This window comes from Podarcis vaucheri (assembly GCF_965113315.1).
Source record: "Podarcis vaucheri genome assembly, chromosome: 5".
Lineage (NCBI taxonomy): Eukaryota > Metazoa > Chordata > Lepidosauria > Squamata > Lacertidae > Podarcis > Podarcis vaucheri.
Window position 1 is genome coordinate 7,556,216 of NC_138763.1, and position 25,621 is coordinate 7,581,836.

Here is a 25,621-nt window from a genome sequence, read left to right on the forward strand (position 1 = left end):
CCGATGGTCTCAGGGGGCCCTCCTCTTGCTGTTGCGCTAGCACTTGTAGTGGCAGAGAAAGTGTTCCTCTTGGCATCAGCTGGTGTTCTCAGGGCCACAGGATGATACCTCTCCTCTGCTACAACCAGCTGCCAGCCTTGTGGCTTAAGAGTCTCTGGCATCTTGAAGGTGGAACCCCCCCCCCCTCTGGCTTCCCTAGGTGCCTTTCAATTGAGTCCTCTGTAGAGTAATATATCTTAACCCAGGCTCCATGCCGAGCACTCAACCAGTCTGTCTCAGTCCAGGAGCACCGCTGGCATGCAGGACAGCCGGATCCACAACTGGGAAGACAGAGCAGGCACACAGCACAGTTGGGCCCACAAGCCAAGAGGGCAAAGGCAAGCACAAGCGGAACACTCCTGCAACACAGTTTCACCTCCCTTAGTTCATTTAAAATGCCGAGTCAAAGCCTGAGTCAGAGTCAGTTCGGAAAAAGTTCATAAGATTAATTAAATTGTTTAGAGTTATGAGTCCTTGAAATAGGCTGGGCAGCGGCTGTTAAGCTGTTCAACTTTGTTAGATCTAATTTACAGTGCCAACTTCACAAGTTGTCTGATATAAAACCCCAGGTTGCCAAACTTTTGATAAGAAGAGGGTTAAAAGATTAAAAAGTTTAAAAAGTTAAAAGGAGTAGGAGCCCCCAACATCTAATTGATGTCTCTTCATCTCTTCATCGGTGGCTTCCTTCCACTCCTCCAACGTCACAACACCGCCATTTGGCGGTTTCAGTCCTCTAGTCACCTTTTGTGAAGGACTTCTTCATTACACCATCTGTTGCCTCCACCTCCACCATTTCATCCTTCTGTTCTGGCAATCCTTCATCCATATTGTTTTCCAAAGTCTCTTTGTCCTCTTTAATTCCACTTTCCATTTCATTCTTCTGTTTTCTTAGCTTTTGGGTGGTTGCTTCCGTACCCATCTCTGCTGTTTCCCCTTGTTAAAATGTTATATATACAAACACACATACACATACAAACACACCAATTGCTCAGTGTTCCTCCATCCCTCCATTATTCCTAAAGCCACAGTTATCTCAGTTTTCCACCATCTCCATTTTACTCAAACTTCTGCCATTGAAAGAAAGGCTAGTGGAAGTAAGGGAACGTCTGTTTCAAACTTTTCCCCCTTCCGTTCCTTAACTGGGATAAAGGATGTGAAGCCTTCAAATATTGCATAGTGCCTCCACACAACCTATTTCACTCCTGATACCTTGTGTGGTCCGCGTTCCAGGTTCCGGGTTCAATGTAGTGATTTAGAGAGATATTTTATTAACAAGCACACATGTACAGTATCCATCAAAGAAACTTAACATTCTTCAACTGGAGAAGCTGATAGCCTTGCTCTTAAGAGATTACTCATCGTAAAGATACAATAACATAGCATGGGGGGTGTTAGAAGGGGGCTGCAGAAGAGGGAGAGAGGAGGAGGTGTGGGAATGTGTGTGTAAGGGAGATTTGAGAAAAGGAAGGGGAGGGGGAGGAGAAAAGGGAGCAAGAGTAAGAATGGGGATGCAAAGGGAAGTTGTCAAAAAGGAGGGAGTAAGGAGGCATTGGGAGAGGGATGAAGATGAAAGCAGGGGCATGAAAGGGCCTGAAGACAAGGAGGAGATGGGGTGAAGGGGAAAACATATGCAAAGCAGAGCTGCAGAAGATAAGAGAGAAGTGGCTTCAGAAATGGAGCTGCGAAGGTGAAAAGAGACCTCAGTAGCTGCATGGGATGAGATGGGAAGGGAAGGGGAAATGCTAGGGGGTTCATGTGTCAGGAGTGGCCAAGGGGTCACCGAGTGCAGGAAGCAGGGGTGCAGCCCCTAACATTTTCCTATCTTCTTATGTGCTGCATCGGGGAACTGCACAGAGTTTATAAGGATGGGGATGTGCTATAATCCCTATTATAGCCTCTTGATTGAACTCTTTGACTCCTTCTGGCAACTGAAAACTGAATGCCCTCAGCAGGCTGGTCAGGAAGATGAATATTTCGATCTTTGCCATCTGCATTCCCAAACATATGCGAGACCCTGAGGAGGAGACAAGAAGAAGTCAGTAAGTGAGCAATAATTTACTTTCCCATGTTCTTTGCTTTGTAGCTATAAGCATTCTGCATAACACTTTGGCAAAATAGACATAGTTAGGATACGGAAAACATCAAGGCTGCTGTCAGTTTTCTAGCCTGGTCAGTGCTAACCTTTCTTTCTTCTTGCTATACTTATGTTTTGTTCTGTAATTTGAAGTTCCCAATCTCATATCAAGGAAGATACATTCAGGAAGAGGATGGATTGAAGATGAAGGGTCCTGTGGGAGGTGCAGGGCAGAGAGCATCTCCCAGGGCTAGAAGCCAGTGTAAGAGGGTCTAGCTCCCAGTGAGAACTGGGAGGGCTCACTTTTCTGTGTGCAGAATAAGGGTGAAGATTTGATTTTGATAGAGGACTCTGTAATTTCCTTTATTTCTTTTCTATTTTTTCTTTCCTAATCTTTTTTCTATTTTCCCTTTTAGATTAGTATGATGTTTTTTGTGTCTTATGTATAAAGCTTTTTAATAAAACTTGATTTTAAAAAATGAAAGGAAAACTTTGGTCAACTGCCCAAATCAGCAATGCAGAAAGGGGTTAAGACCTTGGAGCAAACTCTCCTGCCAGGTTTACTTCACCTTGGTAGGAACTAGCATTGCTGCCTGAAGAGAAGTTGGGTGGCTTGCAGTGGTGATGTGTGACAGGGAACAGCACTATCCTGGTGCTGGCAGTGCTGCCTCTCTCAGGGACAGGGCAGGGGTGGCAAATGTAGGGAGGTGCAGATGGAGACCACATAAGTGTATGTGCATGTGTGGTTCCCAAACCACCAACCTAGAGATCCCCTTAACTTGCCAGTGCCCTGCCCCATTCTGCTGACCAGCAGTGCCACTCCAGCTAGAAAGATGCTCCTTCTGCTCTGGCCCACTCCCTCCTGTGCTGCTGCTGATGTCATTTCCTGGAAGCAGACCAGTAAGCACATCGACAGATCACAACATAGCTTGGACTTCTGCGTTTACCTGCACCAAATGGCAGATATTTTTCTCTGTTCACGAATTGTCCATCCTTGTCCAAAAAATGATTTGGGTTGAACTCTGCAGGTGTCTCCCATCGTGTTGGATCAAGAAGAACAGAGCGCAGATCGGGAACAATAATAGTCCCCTGCAAATAAGAAACAAGTGACTTGGAATGCATTCACATCAATGCTTTTTTTTTATTGTCCCACACTATCCCAAGACTAATCATTTCAGAGACTGATCTGAATTATTATTATTATTATTATTATTATTATTATTATTATTATTATTATTTTGGTGGGTGGCTTTGTATTCATCACTGTAAAAACTTTCTGTACAGGCAGGAACACAAGGGGACTTTCCCCCACCTCTTTTAAAATGAAAGCTCACAACCAGGCGGAGACTTCTGGCCACTACATGCTCCTCCCCTGCCCCAATTGCCCCATGGAATGGCACTAGCTGATGGTGAAACATGTCTGCAGATGGAGCTCCTGCTCTTGCTCTTCAGATTTTTGAATAGACAGGAACTTCCTGTATGGCTGGCTGCATCTCTCAATATGAAACCTTCTGCTGCTCTTTGCTCTTGGGCTACAGGAGTGCAGCTATACCACACTGTTATACCTTGGGAATGAGAAAACCACGCAGCTTGAAATCCTTTGTACATTGCCTAGGGAACCCCCAAAAACTGACGTATTTAAAGTGCTGTATTTCATGAATCACAGCATTGGTGTAGGGCAGTTTCTTCTTGTCTTGATAGCAGATTGAGTGAGCAGAACCTATGACATCTTCTATTTCCTTGTGCATTTTATCTGAAGAGAATGATGGAAACAGAAGTTTTATTGTGAATACTGCATTCTATTTCAGATGGACATTTAATTCCCTTGAACATATTCCATAAATCTCTGTGAATGAGTCCCAGTTTCTTGCATTTTTAGGTCACCTGGTCCTCCAAAGAGCTCATCTGTGTACATGGTTCTTCCCCACTCTAGATCCCAGGTGTGAAAAGGCTGAAAGTGAAGCTCATCACAGTTGTTTCTGGTTACCAGAGCTGGCTGGATTTGCTGAAGGGCTGGGATCAAAGGCTGTCATATATTCATTCTCCACCCCCAGCCCTCAATATTTCCTACTTAGTTTCACTAATACTCATTTCCTCATCTGATCTTTGGCTAGCATCACTCATATAAAGGTAAAGGTAAAGGACCCCTAGAAGGTTAAGTCCAATCAAAGGAGACTATGGGGTGCTTTGCTCATCTCGCTTTCAGGCCTAGGGAGCTGGTGTTTATCCACAGACAGCATTCCGGGTCATGTGGCCAGCATGACTAAACCACTTCTGGCACAACTGGACACCATGATGAGTGCCAGAGCACACAGAAATACTGATTACCTTCCCACCGCAGCACTACCTGTTTACTAACAGTGGCATGCTATTGAACTGCTATGTTGGCAGAAGCTGGGACAGAGCAACAGGAGCTCTCCTGTCTTATGGATTCAAACTGCCAACCTTCTAATCAGCAATCCCTAGAGGCTCAGTGCTTTAGACCACAGTGCCACCCGCATCCCTCATGTAATGGAGCACGGAGAGGCAGGAATGAGGCTCAGTCACTTATCTCACAGCAGGGGCATTCTTGTACATTTGCTGCATAAAGAAACTGCTAGCAGATTTGCAAAACAAAACAAGTTGTGGTATGGTATCAAACTGGAGGGGGGAATGCGTTGATTCCTGCATTGCAGGGGGTTGTATTAGAAGACCCTTGGGGTCCCTTCCAACCCTACTATTGTAGGCTTCCTTATGAAACCTTTAAAGAACTATGCTCCACCCTAGTGGTCAAGAGAAGCCCTGGCTCTCCTCTCTCACCTTGGATATCTGGATGACTTGCCAGGAGGAGAAGTGCCCATTTCAGAGAACACGTACTTGTGTCCGACCCTCCTACAAAGAGGTCAAAAATGCACTGGGCCAAGTTTTCTTCATCATAGGTGGACTCTGGGTCATTCCTGCTCTGGTGTTGAAAATAGGGAAATGACATGTCATTTACATGCATTACATTCTGTCCTTCAGCACTTTATCTTCCTTCCCCCACTTATTACCATACCACCCACACATGCTTCATGAGAGGTGGGGTATCCTCTTATAATGCCTAAGGTGAAATGGGAAGCTGCTGCCACCCCCACCCCACCCCCGCTGTTGCTGCCCTCACTCGCTGGATCAAAGAATGATCCAAGAAGTCATCAACGGCAGAAGAGGCGGGTGATAACAAGCTGTATGTTACAACGGAATTTACCGGTCGCCATGACAACTCATGCCGTGAGAACAGAGCCTTACTGCGAAGACTGTTCATTGGTCAGTGTGCACTGATCTACAGACCTAAAACAAATTCACGTACAGGCGTCTTCCAAAAAACCAATCCCAAACCCAAACACCCAAAGTTCCATGCTGATCAGCATATGGTAACAGGGGCAGGATTGTGAAATGTGGAAGCCCTTAGTCATGAAACAGCACATGGGCTTTGGATACAGATTCAGTCATTCTGACTCAAGGAACAAGGCAGTTGAGCAGCTCAGCGGCTGTATCCATGACTGAGCAGCCCTTTTTAGGATCTACTCTGCTCACTCCAAAAAGGGGGAGGGGCTAGAAAAGGTGCCCTAAACATAGTCTGCCTCTCTTTTTCCCTGACTGGATTACCACGCCCAGTGGGGTCACCACCCAGCGGTGGTAAAAGACAATTGAACTTTGGAACATGGAATATATGGACAGATATAACACAGATAATGAGCATCCTGAACACTGAACTGCCATCATTGCAAGAGAGATGTGACATTTTAACATCAATATTGCAGTGCTTCAAGAGACTCAAAGAGCAGGCAAGGGACAACTGAAGGAAGAAAAAGGAGGCTACACATTCTTCTGGAAAGGTCTATCGGAACAAGAAGGTCAAATAAATGAGGTAGGCTTCGCTATCAAAAACAATATTGTAACGCTCCTGTCAGAAGTCCCTACCAGACTTCTGGTAAACTCACCGAAAACCAACAGGCTACTATTACCAACACACTCGTTTGACAGAAAAATAAATTTAAAACTTCATGGAGGCATCCTCAGTTTAGTTTAAGAATATTTTGTTTTGGATTTTCTGTTTTCTCAGTCCACATTTGAATGTCAGATAAACAAACATCAATCCAAAAAAATGCTCCAAAGCAAGACCCCATAATACACTTAAGTTTCCACTCCTTTACACTCACATTTCCTAGACATTTCTATATTTGCTTATGGATGGATGTCAACCCACTTGAGCAACTAAATTGACTATGAGAAATATTTGGAGGGAACTCAATGTGATTTTCAACTGAGATTCAGAAAAAAAGACACAGTGGTACCTTGGTTTTCGAACAGCTTAGTTCCCGAACAACTTGGAACTTGAATGCTGCAAACCTGGAAGTCAATGTTTCAGTTTACGAACTTTGCTTTGGAAGCTGAATGTGCTCCTGAGCTTCCATTTTCACTGTTGCGCTGCTAATTTGTGCCCCCCCCATTGTAATCAAAGCCTTCCATTTCCGATTGAAGTGTCATGAAGTCTGGAATGAATTCGTTTTCCATTACTTTCTATGGGAAAGCATGCCTCAGTTTCGGAACACTTTGATTTTGGAACAGACTTCTGGAACGGATTAAGTTTGAGAACCAAGGTACCACTGTACTGGTTTCCAGGCAAGGGATTAGTATTCACATATAACAGGGAATATAATGATTCCTTGAATGAGCTGCCTACAGTTTTGAAGCAGATACTCATTCGCATTCACATTTGTACATGAAAATATCTATCCTTTCCTAGCTATTTTAGTAGATGCCCATGGAAGGATGTCAACTCACTTTAGCAATTAAAATGACTATGAGGGAATTGGGGGGGTGGGGCAGAGAGAGGTATTGGTGTCCTGGCAAGAGATTAGTATTCACTTATATTTATTTTTTTATTTTGTATTAAAGATTTCAACATAACAATTTCCCCTCCCCGAAAAGAAAACCAGCCCTCCCACCCCCCACCCCCAGACTTCCCTCAGCTCCTCTCCCTGTTCACTCATAACATGGAATATAATGATTCCTTGGATGAGCAGCATTCGCTTTCAAGCAGATACTTACTTTCTCCATCTGAAGTAGATAGAAATCAATGAGATCCTGTGGCTCATACAGGGACTGATTCTCCTTATGCTTCTCTATCTCCTCCTTTGCAAATGAAAGCACCATCTCTGAGCAGGACAAGGCCTTCTTGTGGGGCCCTGGGAGATGTTTCATGAGCCATGGGAGCATTTCATAAAGCTAAAGGAAAGATAGCAGAAATGCTGCCATTACCATGAGGAAGCTTGTTCAAACCATTTGTGCTTTGGAATTGCACTTAAAAAACATGATCTGCATTATTCTTCAGGGCTAGCATATTAGTTTGAGTCTCACTAAGAAGAAGGAAGGTGCCTATAGCTTCTCTGGAATCCCACAATGATTGGATTCTGTGAATTATCCCTAGCTGAAAATGTGAAAGAAAAGTATGGCTCAAAATATTTTTCCAGCTCCCCGGCATAATTTCAAAACTGGGCACTCTTTGCCTCAGTCTTCTCCGATAAAGAAAACAATGCCCGACCTGAAGAATTTGGAGCAAATGATTCAGCAAAGGAAACACAGCCCAGAATAACTAAGGAGATAGTACAAGAATATTTGGCTAGTTTAGATGTATTCAAGTCTCCAGGGCCAGATGAACTGCATCCAAGAGTATTAAAAGAACTGGCAGATGTGATCTCAGAACCACTGGCAGTCATCTTTGAGAATTCCTGGAGAACAGGCGAAGTCCCGGCAGACTGGAGGAGGGCAAATGTTGTCCCTATTTTCAAAAAGGGGAAAAGAGAGGACCCAAATAATTACCGCCCAGTCAGTCTGACATCAATAGCAGGGAAGATTCTGGAGCAGATCATTAAGCAAACAGTCTGTGAGCACCTAGAAAGGAATGCTGTGATCACCAATAGTCAGCATGGATTTCTGAAAAATAAGTCATGTCAGACTAACCTGATCTCGTTTTTTGACAGAATTACAAGCCTGGTAGATGAAGGGAACGCAGTGGATGTAGCCTACCTTGATTTCAGCAAGGCATTTGACAAGGTGCCCCATGATACTCTTGTAAAGAAGCTGGTAAAATGCGGTCTTGACTATGCTACCACTCAGTGGATTTGTAACTGGCTGACTGACCGAACCCAAAGGGTGCTCATCAATGGTTCCTCTTCATCCTGGAGAAGAGTGACTAGTGGGGTGCCACAGGGTTCTGTCTTGGGCCCGGTCTTATTCAACATCTTTATCAACGACTTGGATGATGGACTCAAGGGCATCCTGATCAAATTTGCAGATGACACCAAACTGGGAGGGGTGGCTAACACCCCAGAGGACAGGATCACACTTCAAAACGACCTTGACAGATTAGAGAACTGGGCAAAAATAAACAAGATGAATTTTAACAGGGAGAAATGTAAAGTATTGCACTTGGGCAAAAAAAATGAGAGGCACAAATACAAGATGGGTGACACCTGGCTTGAGAGCAGTACATGTGAAAAGGATCTAGGAGTCTTGGTTGACCACAAACTTGACATGAGCCAACAGTGTGACGCGGCAGCTAAAAAAGCCAATGCAATTCTGGGCTGCATCAATAGGAGTATAGCATCTAGATCAAGGGAAGTAATAGTGCCACTGTATTCTGCTCTGGTCAGACCACACCTGGAGTACTGTGTCCAGTTCTGGGCACCACAATTCAAGAAGGACACTGACAAACTGGAACGTGTCCAGAGGAGGGCAACCAAAATGGTCAAAGGCCTGGAAACGATGCCTTATGAGGAACGGCTAAGGGAGCTGGGCATGTTTAGCCTGGAGAAGAGGAGGTTAAGGGGTGATATGATAGCCATGTTCAAATATATAAAAGGATGTCACATAGAGGAGGGAGAAAGGTTGTTTTCTGCTGCTCCGGAGAAGCGGACACGGAGCAATGGATCCAAACTACAAGAAAGAAGATTCCACCTAAACATTAGGAAGAACTTCCTGACAGTAAGAGCTGTTCGACAGTGGAATTTGCTGCCAAGGAGTGTGGTGGAGTCTCCTACTTTGGAGGTCTTTAAGCAGAGGCTTGACAACCATATGTCAGGAGTGCTCTGATGGTGTTTCCTGCTTGGCAGGGGGTTGGACTCGATGGCCCTTGTGGTCTCTTCCAACTCTATGATTCTATGATTCTATGATTCTATGATTCACTATCTCAGGACCTCTCCTGGAACAAGTTAGTGCCCATTTGTGGTACTTGGAGGTGGGTGGAGAATAGGGATGGGGGGGAATTCAAGTACGGTAAGTTTCATGAGTACTTTTTAATTTTTTTTACAGATTAGGAATGGATGTAGAAATGTGGAGAACTGAACTTAAATTTGAGGAAAGGGTTTAGCAGAAGGGGGCTGCTTTCCTCAGCAATAGCGATAGTGCTTGAGTTGCTGGTCTCTCTTTCATTAAAAAAAAATTCCAGCCAAGTGGTGGCTGCAGGGGCCTCACCATGATTGCCACTGCTAGGTGGGTATAGAGTAGACACATTTAGTTTTCTATGATGGCAACAAAACTATGTAATTCCCTTCTTGAGAAGATTATTTTGTTCACCCTGTTCCCTTTGGTGGGCTCTATATGATCTGTTCTCAAGGTCATTTTTCCATTTTTGTCCCATCTTCCCTCTAAAGAGTCTCCTGTGGTGGACAAAGTCTTCTTTTCTTATTTTTTTATGGGGGGTTTTGGTGTGTTTTTTATCTCAATGATAATCATGAGCAATGGATCAGGCTGTGAGATAGTAAGTGGCCCTTATCTCAGATCAATTTAAACCTGATCTCACTTCTCCAACCCTCTATCAGAATATTGATTTGTGGTATTAAAGCCCTTGGGAGGTATTAAAGGAAATGACTACTCACAGCATAACCAAAGCTACATACAAATTGTAGGATAAATTCTATGGCTTCTAACAGCTTCTGGAATCGTTCATCTTCAAGAGCAAACCGGTGCCCAAAAGCCACAGCACATATCACGTTGGAGACTGAAGTAGTGATGGGCATGGAGGGGTCAAGTGGCTGTCCTGCAAAATAAAGTTATACTAATGTTAGCTCAGCTGGTCCAGTTCATACTGAGAGTGGGAGTTCATGGTGGTCAAGAGAAATTGCTGGGATCTCCATTAGGAACCAAGAAAAGCATATCACATTCCTTTCTAAAATGGACAGAGGTAGGACACAAATATATCTCCATATGCCAGCTCAGCACCATCACTTAGCATCGCATACCCTTTGAACGTGCAAAACTTCCATGAGCTGATGGGCCTCCTCTGCTACTTGGTGCTCCATGCCTTTCTTTTCCCGCCACAGCTTCTGCAGAGTGACTACAACAAAGCGTCTCTGTTGCCTCCAGGTGTGACCATTTGATAATGCAATACCTATGGAAAATCATTGAGAAATAACAATCATACCTCGGGTTAAAGTCGCTTCGGGTTAAATCTTAAATCTTTTCAGGTTGCCTCCCACGGTGACCCGGAAGTAACGGAACAGGTTACTTCAGGGTTTTGCTGCTCACACATGTGCAGACGCTCAGAATGACGTCACATGCACCCGCACTTTACAGTATCAGCAAAAAGTGAGATTTCTCGACAGCTCTACCATTTTGATTTTTGAAGAGAAATCTGGTATCTGATACAGTGTGATGTCGACAAGTTTAGATGTTTCCATGGAAGGCCATCACGATCAAATTTCACTTCTATCTATCAAGCTTCTGGTGATGCTTTTTGGAAAAGAATGGAAGTGGTGGAAATGGAAGGAGCTTTTTTCTTTCTCTCTTGCTAAATTAGGATGGAAAATCATTGCCTACAGGAAATGGGATCACAAGATATAAAACTGGGTGTAAAATAATGAATATACAACAAGTAAATAACTATGGGTTATTTTTTAATATTGTACAGTTTTACCTTTCAGGTTACAGACTCCGCTAACCCAAAAATAGTGTTTCAGGTTAAGAACTTTGCTTCAGGATGAGAACAGAAATCGGGCTCTGGCGGCGCGGCAGCAGCAGGCGGCCCCATTAGCTAAAGTGGTGCTTCAGGTTAAGAACAGTTTCAGGTTAAGTACGGACCTCCGGAACGAATTAAACACTTAACCTGAGGTACCACTGTATATGACTACAGTGCAGAGATTCCTGTTTAAATAGAAATGAAGAATTTGTTTTTTTATTAAAAAAAAAACCATGGAGGAATGGTTGGAATTTTTTGGGAGATAAAGTCACCATACTGGAATGGAGGAGGACTATTGGGTACACACTTGAAGGTGATTGCCGGCTGGTGAAAGACCCTGTGTGAGAGGCAGAGAAGGAAAGATCTCCCAGGGTGGGAGACTGGGGGAAGAAAGGGAAGCAGCCAGGTGAGAGCTGGGAGGGTCCACTCCCTTTTGTGTGAAAAAAGAAATTATTATTATTATTATTATTATTATTATTATTATTATTATTATTTATATCCCGCCTTCCCCAGCCGAAGCCGGGCTCAGGGCGGCTAACAACAATAAAACAGTACAACAGTACAACACAACACTCTAAAATCATTCATTATAAAATTAATTCAAAGCAAACCACTGGCAACCATTGGGCCAGAGCTCCGCGAAGATTGCCGAAGGAGGGAGTCAGGCTGTGCCCTGGCCAAAGCCTGCTGGAACAGCTCTATCTTGCAGGCCCTGCGGAAAGATGTCAAGTCCCGCAGGGCCCTAGTCTCTTGTGACAGAGCGGAGCCACAGCCGAAAAAGCCCTGGCTCTAGTTGAGGCCAGCCTAACCTCTCTGTGGCCTGGGAACTTCAAGATGTTTTTATTTGAAGACCGTAGGTTTCTCTGTGGGACATACCAGGAGAGTCGGTCCCATAGGTACGAGGGTCCTAGGCCGTATAGGGCTTTAAAGGTTAAAACCAGCACCTTAAACCTAATCCTGTACTCCACCGGGAGCCAGTGCAGCTGGTATAGCACCAGGTGAATGTGATCTCTCAGCGAGGACCCCGTAAGGAGTCTCGCTGCAGCATTCTGCACCCGCTGGAGTTTCTGGGTCAGTCTCAAGGGCAGCCCCACGTAGAGCGAGTTACAATAATCCAGTCTGGAGGTAACCGTCGTGTGGATCACAGTGGCTAGGTCAGGGCGAGAGAGGTAAGGAGCCAACTGCTTAGCTTGGCGGAGATGGAAAAATGCCGCCTTTGTTATGGCTGCAATCTGCACCTCCATGGAAAGGCAGGTGTCGAAGATTACACCCAAACTCTTAACCTACGGTGCTGGCAGTAATTGCACCCCCACAAGAGATGGGAGTTGCCCCCCCAATCCCATATCGTTCCGCCCCCTCCACAGGATCTTTGTGCACCCAGGTCTCCGTCACACAAGCCAGGTCGACCCCCTGCGAGGTAAAGAAATCTCGCAGGGTGGCGGTTTTGTTGCCTATAGACCTGGCAATGCACAGCACCAGTGACGGAGGTGAGTAATCCTTGCTCACCCTACCCTCGTCCCTCGGGATGAGGCGCATATCGGAAGGGGTACGAGCATATCCATATCTCGATCCCCTTCGCCTATAAAATCTACCTTTGAGACAGGGCTTGGCATTTCTTTCTCTCTTTTACTTTTTTGTATGTTTAGTTAGTGTTGCTGAAAAGTTTCAATAAAAAAGTATGGAAAACCAAATAAACCCAATTCAGCCAATTTTTCGACACTGTTTTTAAGGCTATAATGTGTGGTGTCAACCAGTTACTACTTCTACTGGTCCAACTAGACAGGTTTGGGATTTTTACTGAGGGTGAATTCTGCACCATATTCTTGACAAGATGTAATGCATCAATGGTGGATATATTCTGCTTTGTTAATTCTTCTGCAACGCTGCCTGAACACTACTGCATTATTTCTGTCTGGGGAAACTATACTGCAATGAAAGTGGGACAAAAATAAGTTTGTGCATTTGTAGTTTTCAGCAGAAAGTTAAAGGATGTGACAGAATGGAAAGGAAACTGTATGATCACCTCAAAATCTTTGCAGGCATAAATAGTATTGACAATGGAGTTGGATATAACCACCTTGAAAGTATTATGAGCACAAATCATTATGAATGTGCAATTAAAAAACGTTTTCTGGAGGAGCCCTTCTGAAGGCGTGATTCAGAATATGCAACTGGGCAAATCTCCAGGGCCTGATGGACTAACCTCCAAGTACTACAGAACTTTGAAAGACTATTTAATTCAACCACTAAAGGAGGTTTGCAATGAAATTATGGAGGGGGAAAAGGCACCGGAGACATGGAAAGAAGCGTATATCACACTTATACCGAAAACTGAGTCTGAAAAGACACAACTTAAGAACTATCGCCCCTATCTCTACTTAATGTGGATTACAAAATCTTTGCAGACATTTTGGCTAGAAGACTGAAAAAAGTTTTGGCAGAGCTGATACATAAAGACGAGGCTGGCTTTCTCCCTGGAAGACATCTATCGGACAATACGAGGAATATAATTAACATTTTAGAAAAGCTGCAAGTGAACTTTAACACAAAAGCAGTCTTGATTTTTATAGATGCGTAGAAAGCCTTTGACAATATTTCCTGGAGTTTTATGAAGAAGAATCTCCAGGGGATGGGGGTTGGACAAAACTTTGAAAATGGTATAGGTGTGATATATTCTGAACAAAAAGCTAAATTGATTGTAAACAATATGGTTACAGAAGAGTTTAAAATAGAGAAAGGAGCACGACAAGGTTGCCCAATCTCCCCATTACTTTTTATTTCGGTCCTGGAGGTTTTGCTAAATATGATCAGAAGGGACCATTTGATTCAGGGTATTCAGGTCGGAGTTAAACAATATAAACTTAAAGCTTTTGCAGATGATCTTGTTATGACATTACAGGAGCCGATATAGAAAGCCAATAGAGAAAGAGAGATTTCAGAAAGAGACAGACTTAACACTGCAAATTATTGATAAGATGGATTGCTTCAAGAAGTGGCAAAGAGATATATCTAGATTTGTCTGGCAGGGCAAAAAGCCCAGAATAAAATTTAAGATTCTTACTGATGTTAAAGACAGAGTGGGGTTTGCCCTGCCGGACTTAAAACTTTATTATGAGTCAGCAGCTTTTTGCTGGCTGAAGGAATGGCTACTTCTTGAGAATACAGATGTTTTGGACCTTGAAGGATTTGATAATATATTTGGGTGGCATGCATATTTATGGTATGGCAAGGTAAAAGCACATAAGGCATTTAAAAACCATATTGTCAGAAAAGCATTGTTTAATGTCTGGACAAGGTATAAAGACTTCTTGGAGAGTAAAACCCCAAGGTGGCTATCACCTATGGAGGCGAAAGCTTTGAAAAAACTCAATATGGAGGCTAAATGGCCAAAATATTGGGAAATTTTAGAACAGGAAGGTGACAAATTGAAATTGCAGAGTTATGACAAACTTAAAGAGAAGGTGCGAGACTGGTTACACTATTTTCAAATAAGAGAGGTTTACAATTTGGATAACAAAATTGGTTTTCAGGTGGAAAAATCAAAGTTAGAAACAGAACTGTTAGAACCCAATGCTAAGATACTTTCAAGAATGTCTAATCTGCTGTTGAAATGGAATACTGAGGAAGAAACGGTAAAATCTGCAATGATAAAATGGGCACAAGATATAGGACATAATATTATGTTTGCTGACTGGGAGAAGTTGTGGACCACTGGGATTAAATTCACGGCATGTAATGCCCTAAGAGAGAATATTATGAAAATGATGTACAGGTGGTACATGACTCCAGTCAAACTTGCAAAAATATATCACTTGCCCGATAACAAATGTTGGAAATGTAAAGAAGTTGAAGGTACTTTTTTTCATCTTTGGTGGACGTGCCCAAGGATCAAGGCTTTCTGGGAAATGATATATAATGAATTGAAAAAGGTATTTAAATATACTTTCCCGAAGAAACCAGAGGCCTTCCTCCTGGGCATAGTTGGCCAATCGATGTTAAAGAAGGATAGAACTTTCTTTATGTATGCTACAGCAGCAGCAAGAATTCTCATCGCAAAGCATTGGAAGACACAAGACCTACCCACCTTGGAAGAATGGCAGATGCAACTAATAGACTATATGGAGATGGCGGAAATGACTGGCAGAATCCGAGACCAGGGAGAGGAGTCGGTGGAAGAAGACTGGAGGAAATTTAAAATGTATTTGCAGAAATATTGTAAAATTTTTGAATGTTGATGACATTGAAATGAATTGCAGGGGTTTTAGCAACAAGGTAAAATGCAAGATTGGATTAATAATAGATAGACTAACAGGACATGAATTTGCTGAACCAACTTTTAAAAGGGATACAAAAATGGGAGACGTGAGGGAGACAGGAAAATAAGTTAACTAAAGAGGAGAAATTAAGAAAGAGGGAATTTTTGTCTTTTTATATGTATTTTTTCTTTTCTTTTTTTGTGTGTAATGTCTGTATTTTTGTATTTTATAATTTTGTATCTTTTTTGTCTTTTCTATTTTTTTTAAAAAAACTCTTTTATTGTCAAAACTTAATAAAATATTATAATAATAATAATAATAATAATCTGACTTACTTAGGCCCCGGGACTTCTAAACTATGATTATTCATAGTTTAAACTGTTTTTATGTCTATGTAAGTTGCCTTGAGACATACATGCAAGAAGCAATTCATAATGTATAATGATGATAGTAACTATGTGATTGCAAAGTTCACATGTTATATTTGCCACATGAGTCCATGCCCAAAACATGTTGGAAGAGCTTGTTGAGAGAAGCGGTGTGTTGTGTTTCTTAGAGATGTCATAATCAATCAAATCTTCACATGTGCTGAAGCCAGGTTTTCATGGACCCAAACGAATGTGTCATTTGACAGCATGAGAACTAGCCACTCTGAAGGACCTCAGCCCCTAGGTGTTGGCTCCTAGGTAATGCATTTCCCGTTGTGTGCAGCAGTAATAGAGAGCCTTTGTTCTGTTTTTCTGGACAGCCCTTTAAAAGTTTCATCTGGGGAAAATACCAGTAGAAATTCTTATTCTTCACTACTTACCCTTCCCTTTTATCAGAGTCCTAAGGAAAAGAGACTCTGGTCACTCGTCTAATTCTTCAGAGTGGTCAATGAGCGCTTCTTTCACTGCTTGGAATCCAGACAGTACTACAATGGGTAGATGTCCAAACCATATGGTGTAAATATTTCCATGTTGCTTTCCCAGCTACCATTTGGGTCAAAAGAGAAGAGAGGAATGATGTGTTCAAAAAATGCAGTTGGATATTTCAACTTAATACGAGAACGTCATCCTCCCTAACCTCTGCAGTTTCTCACTATGTGCAGTTCTCTTCCTATCATCCTTTCCCCTCCTCCTCCTCCCCCCTCGCCTTCCTTCCTCCCTCCCTCCCTCCCTCCCATGATTCCAACCCATTTGTTTTACTCCCTCCTAGCCATGTTGCCTCTGCCTAGGATCAGAGCAGCAGAGACACTTCATAGTAACCATCCCTCCTGCGACAGACAAGAAGATGCACAAGTCATTGCCAGAAAATGATCTTGCCACAATCTTTGTGTGTGCAGGGATGTGGAACCTGTAGCCCACCAGATGCTTTTGAACTAGAACTCCCACCATCCCTGACTATTGGCCATGGTGGTTGGGGCAGATGGGCATTGTAGTCCAAAACATCTGGAGGGTACCAGGTTAGCATAGGCTGGGTTAGAGCCCTGGGTCAGGTTTCAGACCCATGGTGGGTCACAGCAGGAGCATCACCACCATGCAAATCTATGGCAAGGAATTAAGATGATACATGTCTGGGCATAGGCGCCGACTCCATGGGGCCTGAGGGGGCTCGAGCCCCCTCAAAAAAATTTTTGGGGGGGGCTCAGCCCCCCCAATAATCTCGGGCGCCCTTCCAGCAGAGCGCCGCCGCCGTCCCCCGCCTCCTCCCCACCTGCTCCCTCACCAGCCAGCCAGCCAGCCGCGCGCCCTAGTCGGAGAGCCCTGGCCGTCCCCCGCGAGATTAGGGAATCCCTGGGGGCGGGGGCTCCTGCCTCGCTGCTTCGCAGCACCACCGCCACTGCCAAGGCACTGCCGGGGGGAATTTCCTTCCTCCTGGTGGTTTCAGCGGTTTAGGGCCGGAGCGGAGGGGACTCGCCCTCTCTTCTCCGGCTAGCCCCACATTTCCCGCATATCAGCTGTTCCGGAGCTGATTAATAGGCGCAGAACGCTCTCCCCTATTCACTCACGAGGAGGCGGCGCCACTTTATTTGCATATTCATGAGCTTATTTATTATTCATGAGCTTTCCCAGGGCCCCCCCCCCCAATATTTTTTATAAGTCCGCGTCCCTGTGTCTGGGCTAGAGATTATTACCAATTCCAATGTTTTAAAAGTTAATATGTTCATATCCGATGGTTGAGTAATTTTGTATTTTTTGAAGAGTTTTCGCTGAAAAAAGGCTCAGAATTGTATTTAAGAAACAAACAAATAACCTAAACTATGGTCTGACAAATAGTAAATGCTTGTGGAGGAGGCAATGGAAAGGTGTCTGTTCTGCTTGTCTCTTGTCTTCTCTAGTTACACGTGAGCTGCTGCTGAGAAAGGCTGATGTGCTCCTGATTCGTTGCCAGTTGAACTTGTTGCCCTTCCGTCTGTTGGAAGGGGAGAAGTACACAGCATTCTAGGCCAGGGATGTCCAACAGGTAGATCATGATCTACTAGAAGATCGTGGTGTGTCTGTGGTAGATCTAGGGGCCCCTCCGAACCCTCCTGAAAGCTCAAGAGCTTTGGCTCCTTAAAAAAGCTCAACAAATTTAGTAGATCACCGCCAGTTTTTTTTATAGTGGGAGTAGATCTCAGTCTCTTGAAGGTTGGACATACCTGCTCTAGGCCATTTTGCAACATGCAGTAGAACAAAAGGAAGACAAGATCAAGAACATACTGTGATAAGCTGTTTTATTAATTCAGCTTCTTGTGTTACACAATGTGTTTTGGAGATGAGTGCCCTTCAACCAGCAGCTATGAACGACACACATTAAAACTAGTATAAAGGGGCAAGATTCTGATTAATACTGAAAAGCACAAAACCATACAAAGTAGGATAATGGCAGCATGGGTAGCTATGTGAAATCCGGGGGGGGGAACACAAGGCAACATAAAACGTTGTTGTATTTTCTATGGGTCAACTTGTAAGTGGTAGCAAGACTTCATTTCCCAGTGACATTAGTTTCACAGTTTTCTAAATGACTTTCTGAAGCTGATTTCACAGCCCTGGCCTTGTATTATTGGTGGGAGTATTAACTGGAGATTAGCACTTACTGTAGGCTTGCCATACATCAGGAAAATTCCTGACATGTCCTGACAGGAATCGGCAAAATGTCAGGAACACTGAGATGTATGGCAACCCAATGGAAAAAGCTCAACAATTTCGTAAAAAATGGCAACCCTAGTTTACCGCAGAGATCCTTTAAGAAGATTTTGGTATTTTAGTTTATAGTTTGTTTTTTATAAGTGCTTCTGGTTTGAGTGAAAAAGATTGAATAGCGCATGGAGGTTAGTACCTGTTGAGAGGCTGCTGTGAATGAATGCTGTGGTCTGTCTTTTTTCTGTAATAATATTTTATTCTTTTTTCATATAGAAAGTTACATTTCTTAACCTTGGTAACCTCAAGGTAAGATTACTTGCAATGTGTTATACATAGGGCTGCCTCTGAAGACAGTTTGGAAACTTCAGCTAGTGCAGAATTCAGCGGCCAGGTTGCTCACTGGAACAAGAGCAGATTACATCGCTCCTGGTCTGGCTGCAGCAGCTACCAATTAGTTTCTGGACCCAATTCAAAGTGCTGGTTTTAACCTAGAAAGCCTTAAATGGCTCAGAACCACAATACCTCAAGGACCGCCTCTTTCAATATGATCTCACCCAGACCCTGAAATCATCTTCTGAGGCCCTTCCTTGTGTTCCTCCTCCATAAGAGGTCCAGAGGGTGGCAACACAAGAATGGACCTGCTCTGCAGTGACTCCCCGTCTGTGGAATGCTCTCGCCAGGGAAGTACACCTGGCAAAACCTTCCTTTTAAACTAGGCCTATGCCCTTTTTGAAATCTGATTTTTTTTGTGGGGGCGTATTATTGGGTGGTTAATAATAATAATAATAATAATAATAATAATAATAATAATAATGATGTTCCAACTGACATAACAATTGGAATATAGAAATTTTCCATATAGAAAGTTACATTTGTTACTCGACAATTATACAGTGGTACCTCGGGTTACACACACTTCAGGTTACATACGCTTCAGGTTACAGACTCTGCTAACCTAGAAATAGTACCTAGGGTTAAGAACTTTGCTTCAGGATGAGAACAGAAATCATGCTCTGGCGGCGCGGCCGCAGCAGGAGGCTCCATTAGCTAAAGTGGTGCTTCAGGTTAAGAACAGTTTCAGGGTAAGAACGGACAGGTTAAGAGACTAATGATGGGAGTAAATTAGCCTCCCGAGTTTTCCCAGGGGATAGGAAAATGCTGCCTCATCCGCAGTTGCCAATAAATCACCCCTGAGTTCGAAAGAAGGAGGGGGTGGGGGCACTGGACGGAAAGCCCTCGAGTGAGTTTTTGGATCTCCTGGACGCTACTTCTGATTGTGATCCTAGTTGCATTGCTCAAGATAAATAATTGGAGAAGAGTAAATGCACATGTTTCGAGCGAAGGAAAGGGTGTACTGATTGCTAATTAAATCGACCACTGAGAAGCTGAGTGACGGGTTGGACTGAACAGAAGACTACATCAAAGAATCACAACTATGTCGGTATGTTGAAACGGATCGGAAAGGAGGGGGAACTTTTCACTTTTTCAATATGATTTACCCAACAACCCCTCCCCAAGAAGAACCGCCACATTACTGATAGCAAGTAAGATGGGAAAATAAACTGAGTGAAAATGAAATTATCAACTAAAGGCTCTGTTTTGCGGAAGATCTGGAAAGGTAACAAACGGCTTTTGGATGACGCAGTTCTAATTGGGAACCGCCATTATGAGACTGACTTTGTTGCAAGATTTACAGTCAAAGGGGGAGGGAGCCACTGTTCTGTTATCATATCTGAATTCTACGTTTGATTTGGCAAGAACTCCCCTGGAAAGGCTGATTTATGGAGCAACTGGTCTGGGAAAGTTAATGAGCAGACGCTTAGACTGTATTTTATGGGAACTGCTGAAATGGTGCCTGCCGTTTGAATAGGACTTTTGGATCTGCGTGAAAATCCACACAGGACTATAATAATGTTTGCTTCAACTCGCTTGTGGAGATAACTCAGAGGTTATTAAGAAGAAAAATGATAACAGCAAGAAGATTGGAAGACAGGATTTGTAAAGGATAACAACAAAGAGATGGAAAGATGGGACTTGTGAACATCAAAGCAGCAGAAATATGAGATGATTGGACCCTTTTTGAACTTAAAGCATGGGTACCCCCAACAAAAATTTTAAATTCCGCTAAATATTTGGAGTTTATTATGTATTGGTATAATTTGGAATTAATGTGATATGATTGGTTTGTTAACTGGAAATTTAATAAAAATTATTTTAAAAAAAGAAAGAACGGACCTCCGGAACAAATTAAGTACTTAACCCACGGTACCACTATATTCCAATTCAACAAAACAAGTGATTTCCCACTCACCCAATATCAATGTTTATAACTTGAATTACATACTATTGCATTTTAAAGTTCCATCTTATCTAATTTGATCCTCTCTAACATGTTTCTTAATATATTCTGCTGTTTTCTTACAGTTTAAACCCCACTGTGGTCTTTGCATATGGGAAATAACTTTTTATATAGACTGGAAAGGTTTTCTAATCTTCTTTAAAAGATTATAAATTTGTATCTTTTATCAATTTTTGCCATCTCTGCATATTCCAAGATTTTCATAAAGCATTCTTCCTTTGATGGTGTTCTCCCCTCCTTCCTCACTTTACCAGTATACAATAAATATTTTTGATCTGTAGGTTTTAATGCATATTTTCAACTTTTATATGGTTTTGTGCTTTGCAATATTAATAATAATACTATTTACATTATTACTATTATTTGTACTGCTTACAGCTTCTGACAATGAACGTTTATGGCATTTACCATTTTAACCCATCCTATTGTTGAAGCTGAAATATCACAATTGTTGGGGAAAATAGATAAAAGAATTGTTGGCATCAGACTGAGTTATTACGAAGCAATAAGTACCTGAATGAGAGTATTTTCATCAATCTTGAATCCAAACCTCCATATGGCTCCAATGAGAGGAAGCTGGAGAAGTCCTGGGGGATAATGCCTGCGTGACCAGAGCTGTTTCAGGTAGTGCAGAATCAGAAGAGGCACCAGCAGAGCAATCAAAAGTGCCCATACCTCCATCCTTCTCTTGCTGTCTCTTTCTCCTTAATTTTTTCTCCCAAGAGACTGTGATCTACTTCCGAGAGTCCTCTGGTATTTAATATGGATATCTTTCCCTCTTATGGAATTGCTACTCCTTGTAACCTGTGCCTTGGGAAGGTACGAATCTGATGTAGGCGTCAAAGCCTTCAGTAAGAACTCTTTCAAGCTATTATTAATCCAGCAATGAAGGCCAGGATAGTAAATGCCTTTCAATTGCAAAAGCCAACAAACTTCTACCTGCAGTTGAATCAAACCACAGTGCAGTACAATTGCTACTTCCACAGAGCACTTGCTAGTTGCAATCCATCAGAGGTGCCAACTTGAATAAAATATGAGGAAGGGGGCAAGTGAGCCCCACCTCGCATAATCAATCACATAATGTGGCTCACGTCCACCATTAGAATGGCAATTGCCATGAACTTTGGTGGAGCCAGGCCCCTTCACATATTTTAGAGGGGCACTGAAGGGACCTCAGCCCCTAGTTCTTCGCTCCTAGGTAACCTATTTCCTGTTGAGTGCAACAATAATAGAGAACCTTTGTTCTGGACAGCCCTTTAAATGTTTTCTCATAGTCATGAGGAAAGGAGTCTGTGGTCGCTCGTCTAATTCTTCAGATGGCAAGGCAGCACACCCCCAGAGATGCCTCCTGTTGGCATTCCACTGCCCAAGGCAGCTGTCACAGCCTGCCTTGCGGGTGGACCGGCCCTCTGCTTCATAGCTGGTTATGATAAGAAACCCACACACACTTTCCTGTATTTACAGCGGTAGCTGCTGGTGCTAGATTTCAGGATCTGTGGGTTGGCATAATAACCCAATACTGGCATGAAGAGAGGGATCCAACGGAAACTCTGGCAGCAGATATTCAAAATGTGTGCTACATATTTCACTGCCTAATGGTCACCACCATATAATAGCCGAGCTCCTTTTTTCAAATCATTCCCAAAGCATTCACCACATAATGGTCACAGGGCATTGTAAGCGTGCATGAGAATGCCTTGCCCCAATTCAGACTACCTATTATCCTTCCTGTACCTGTTCACACATATTCTGTGCATCCTAATCACACCAAAAACAGTAACAAGAAATAAGCAATATAAACATAATTATGTTTCTTCATAAAGACTGTTTCCTCGATTAAGGGTCATGCTTTGGTTTTTCACCAATAATCGTCGCACCCCCCCTTTTTTGAAAAGAATAATTGGCATAAAAATGTGACAATTCTGGTGAAATAATTACTTAACACTAAACATATTTAACCATTCATTTGTCATCATGATAAACATTGTTCAAAGAGGGAAGGATGAAAATATATTTTGGCCTTTCTAGTATGTGAAGATGGATGAGACAGGAATTTGAAGTCATACTCTAGTTTAAGAGCATTTTGTTTAGGATTTTCTGTTTTTTCAGTCCACATTTGAATGTCAGATGAACATCAATCCAAAATAATTTATGTACAGAAGGAATGCTCCAAACCAAGACCCCTTAACACACTTCAGTTTCCAGTCCTTTAAGCTCACATTTCCTAGCCATTTCTATAGATGCTTATGGATGGATGTCAACCCACTTGAGCAACTAAATTGACTTTGAGAAATATTTGGGGGGAACTCAATGCCATTTGCAACTGAGATTCAGGAAAAAAGATACTTGTTTCCAGGCAAGAGATTAGTATTCACTTATAACAGGGAATATAATGATTCATTGGATGCAGAGACTGATTCTCCTTTATGCTTCTCTATCTCCTCCTTTGCAAATGAAAGCACCATCTCTGAGCAGGACAAGGCCTTCTTGTGGGGCCGTGGGAGATTTTCATGAGAATTCCATGTTGGAATTCTGCCTGGGTCAGAGGAATGTGCCACAGCGTAGGCACCGGCAGATATTCCTGTCGACCTCCCCGCGTCTCCAATCTGCTGATAAGCAGGCGAGGTCCCGGTGATTCATCTCAGATGTGTGCGAGGAACACACCGTTCTCCGTCTCTCCCCTTTGGTGTCCCCCAGGGGACGGGAAAGAAGCAGACAGAAAACTATTTACATCTTTTATTTCTGTCTCTCATATCAGTACAGAGAAACACGTCTGCACTCGACAACAGCAAGAAGAAACTCCACCCATGTACTTCCAGTACAGGTCATATGACACACACACTGAGCTAACATCCGGTGCTCAGTACAGAATGGACTGCCCCTTTGTTTCCATGGCAACAGTCACAAACATCCTGTCTGGCTTTCCAGCCACAAGCAGCTGACTGAGCTGCTGGAGCCTTTGCTTGCTGCAGCATTGGTGCTTTATGGTAACAGTTTCCAGGCAAGAGATTAGTATTCACTTATAACAGGGAATATAATGATTCATTGGATGCAGAGACTGATTCTCCTTTATGCTTCTCTATCTCCTCCTTTGCAAATGAAAGCACCATCTCTGAGCAGGACAAGGCCTTCTTGTGGGGCCGTGGGAGATTTTCATGAGCCATGGGCAAATTTCATAAAGCTAAAGGAAAGATAGCAGAAATGCTGCCATTACCATGAGGAAGCTTGGTCACACCGTTTGTGCTTTGGATTAGCACTTTAAAAAACATGATCTGCATTCTTCTTCAGGGCTACCATATTAGTTTCTCATTAAGAAGAAGAAAGGAGTCCATCGCTTTTCTGGAATCCCACAATGATTGGATTCTGTGAATTATCCCTAGCTGAAAATGTGAAAGAAAACTATGGCTCAAAATATTTTCCCAGCTCCCAGGCATCATTCCAAAACTGGGCACAATCAGAGGACCCCTCCTGGAACAAGTTAGTGGCTTTTATGGTAGGTGGGTGTTGGGGGAATTCAAGTAAGTTCACATTTAAAAGCAAATTTGCCTAATACACAAAGGGAAAGACAGCCATCATTCAAAATGTACACTTTATGGGAGTCGGAACTTAAGAGGTTAAGTTGTTCCCATGATGCCTCAGCATTCTGACGTCAGCTTTGGAAGCTGGGAGGAGTTTTCTGTCTGTTCCTCTCGGTCTTTGAGAGAGAAGGACGCAGTTTGTCATGGCTGCGAGAAGTCCTGGAGTTTTCTGAGAAATGATGCGATAAAGAGCTGTAAATGGACAATCTGGTGCTCTGTGTATTTGTCGGAAGCTACGTGACAGCTTGCCGCTGTGTTTTACTCTGCTAGGCGTGACGGAGCGAAGCAGAATGCGCCGCTGAGTGGGAAGCGTGCCGGACCGCTGTAAAGAGCTAATTGGACCGTAAATCAATTAGCAAGTCACTCACTAATAAATCTACAGGTTATGGACCGCAATTACCGCTTGTAAAGCTGTCGCTGGAGGCTGCCGGAGAGCATTGAAGTATGCGTTCGGAGGCAGTGTAGCTGACCGGAGGCGGAGGCCTGCATCTGAGGCAAGCAGCTAGCTGAAAGATGCAAAGGTTTGCCTGTGCTGAATGCAGCCGTGCCAAGAGCAGCAAGGAATCGTTTCTCCACGGCCAGGAGCCGGAAGAGCTGGTGATCTGTGAGTACAGCTTGGGGCGCCTGGGGAGAACGGGAGACCATGGCAGAAGGCCACGATTCATATTCCATACCTTTCGAAAAATTGGACGGAAAGAATTGGCAAGAGTATAGCAGGAGGCTGAAGGCATGGCTGGTAGCGAAGGGTCTTTGGGAGGCCGTGCAGGGACCCCCACTTGCTACGCCAGGGGCTGGAGCTACAGCAGCTGAGATAGCAGAAGCCCGGAATTCCCAGAGGAGGAACCAGAGGGCCCTGGGAGCAATCGTGCTTAGCCTGGATGGTTCGCAGCTACCTTTGGTTGAGGGCCTGGAAAATGCTTGTGAGGCTTATCAAGCGTTGGAACGGGTGCACCACAGAACCACGGCTGGGGCAAAGATCCACACCACCAGACGCTTGTTTGAGATGAAGTTACGTCCTGGGGATAGCATCAGGAAGCATGTAACTTATATGCTGGCCGTGTTTAACCAGCTGAGACTGTTGGGTGTCAACTTTCCAGAGGAGCAGAAAGTGTACATTTTGCTCAGCTCTCTGGACAAGAGTTATGACAATCTGTGTCTAACTCTGGAGTCTCAAGATCCGCGACAGCTGACGCTGCATTACGTGACGGGACGCTTGCAGGATAAAGAAGAA

The 25,621-nt window shown here is 43.4% G+C and overlaps 1 pseudogene across 1 annotated transcript; it reads right to left on the bottom strand.

Moving 5' to 3' along the window:
* Positions 1–1,143: 1,143 nt before the first annotated feature.
* On the bottom strand, positions 1,144–21,523 carry LOC309533180 (cytochrome P450 2J2-like; annotated as a pseudogene). The gene is made up of 9 exons (XR_014224706.1): positions 21,326–21,523; positions 16,155–16,317; positions 10,375–10,523; positions 10,012–10,172; positions 7,184–7,360; positions 4,913–5,054; positions 3,679–3,866; positions 3,061–3,202; positions 1,144–2,053 (listed from the first exon to the last, which is right to left on the bottom strand). The product of XR_014224706.1 is annotated as a cytochrome P450 2J2-like (transcript).
* Between the last annotated feature and the right edge of the window lie 4,098 nt (positions 21,524–25,621).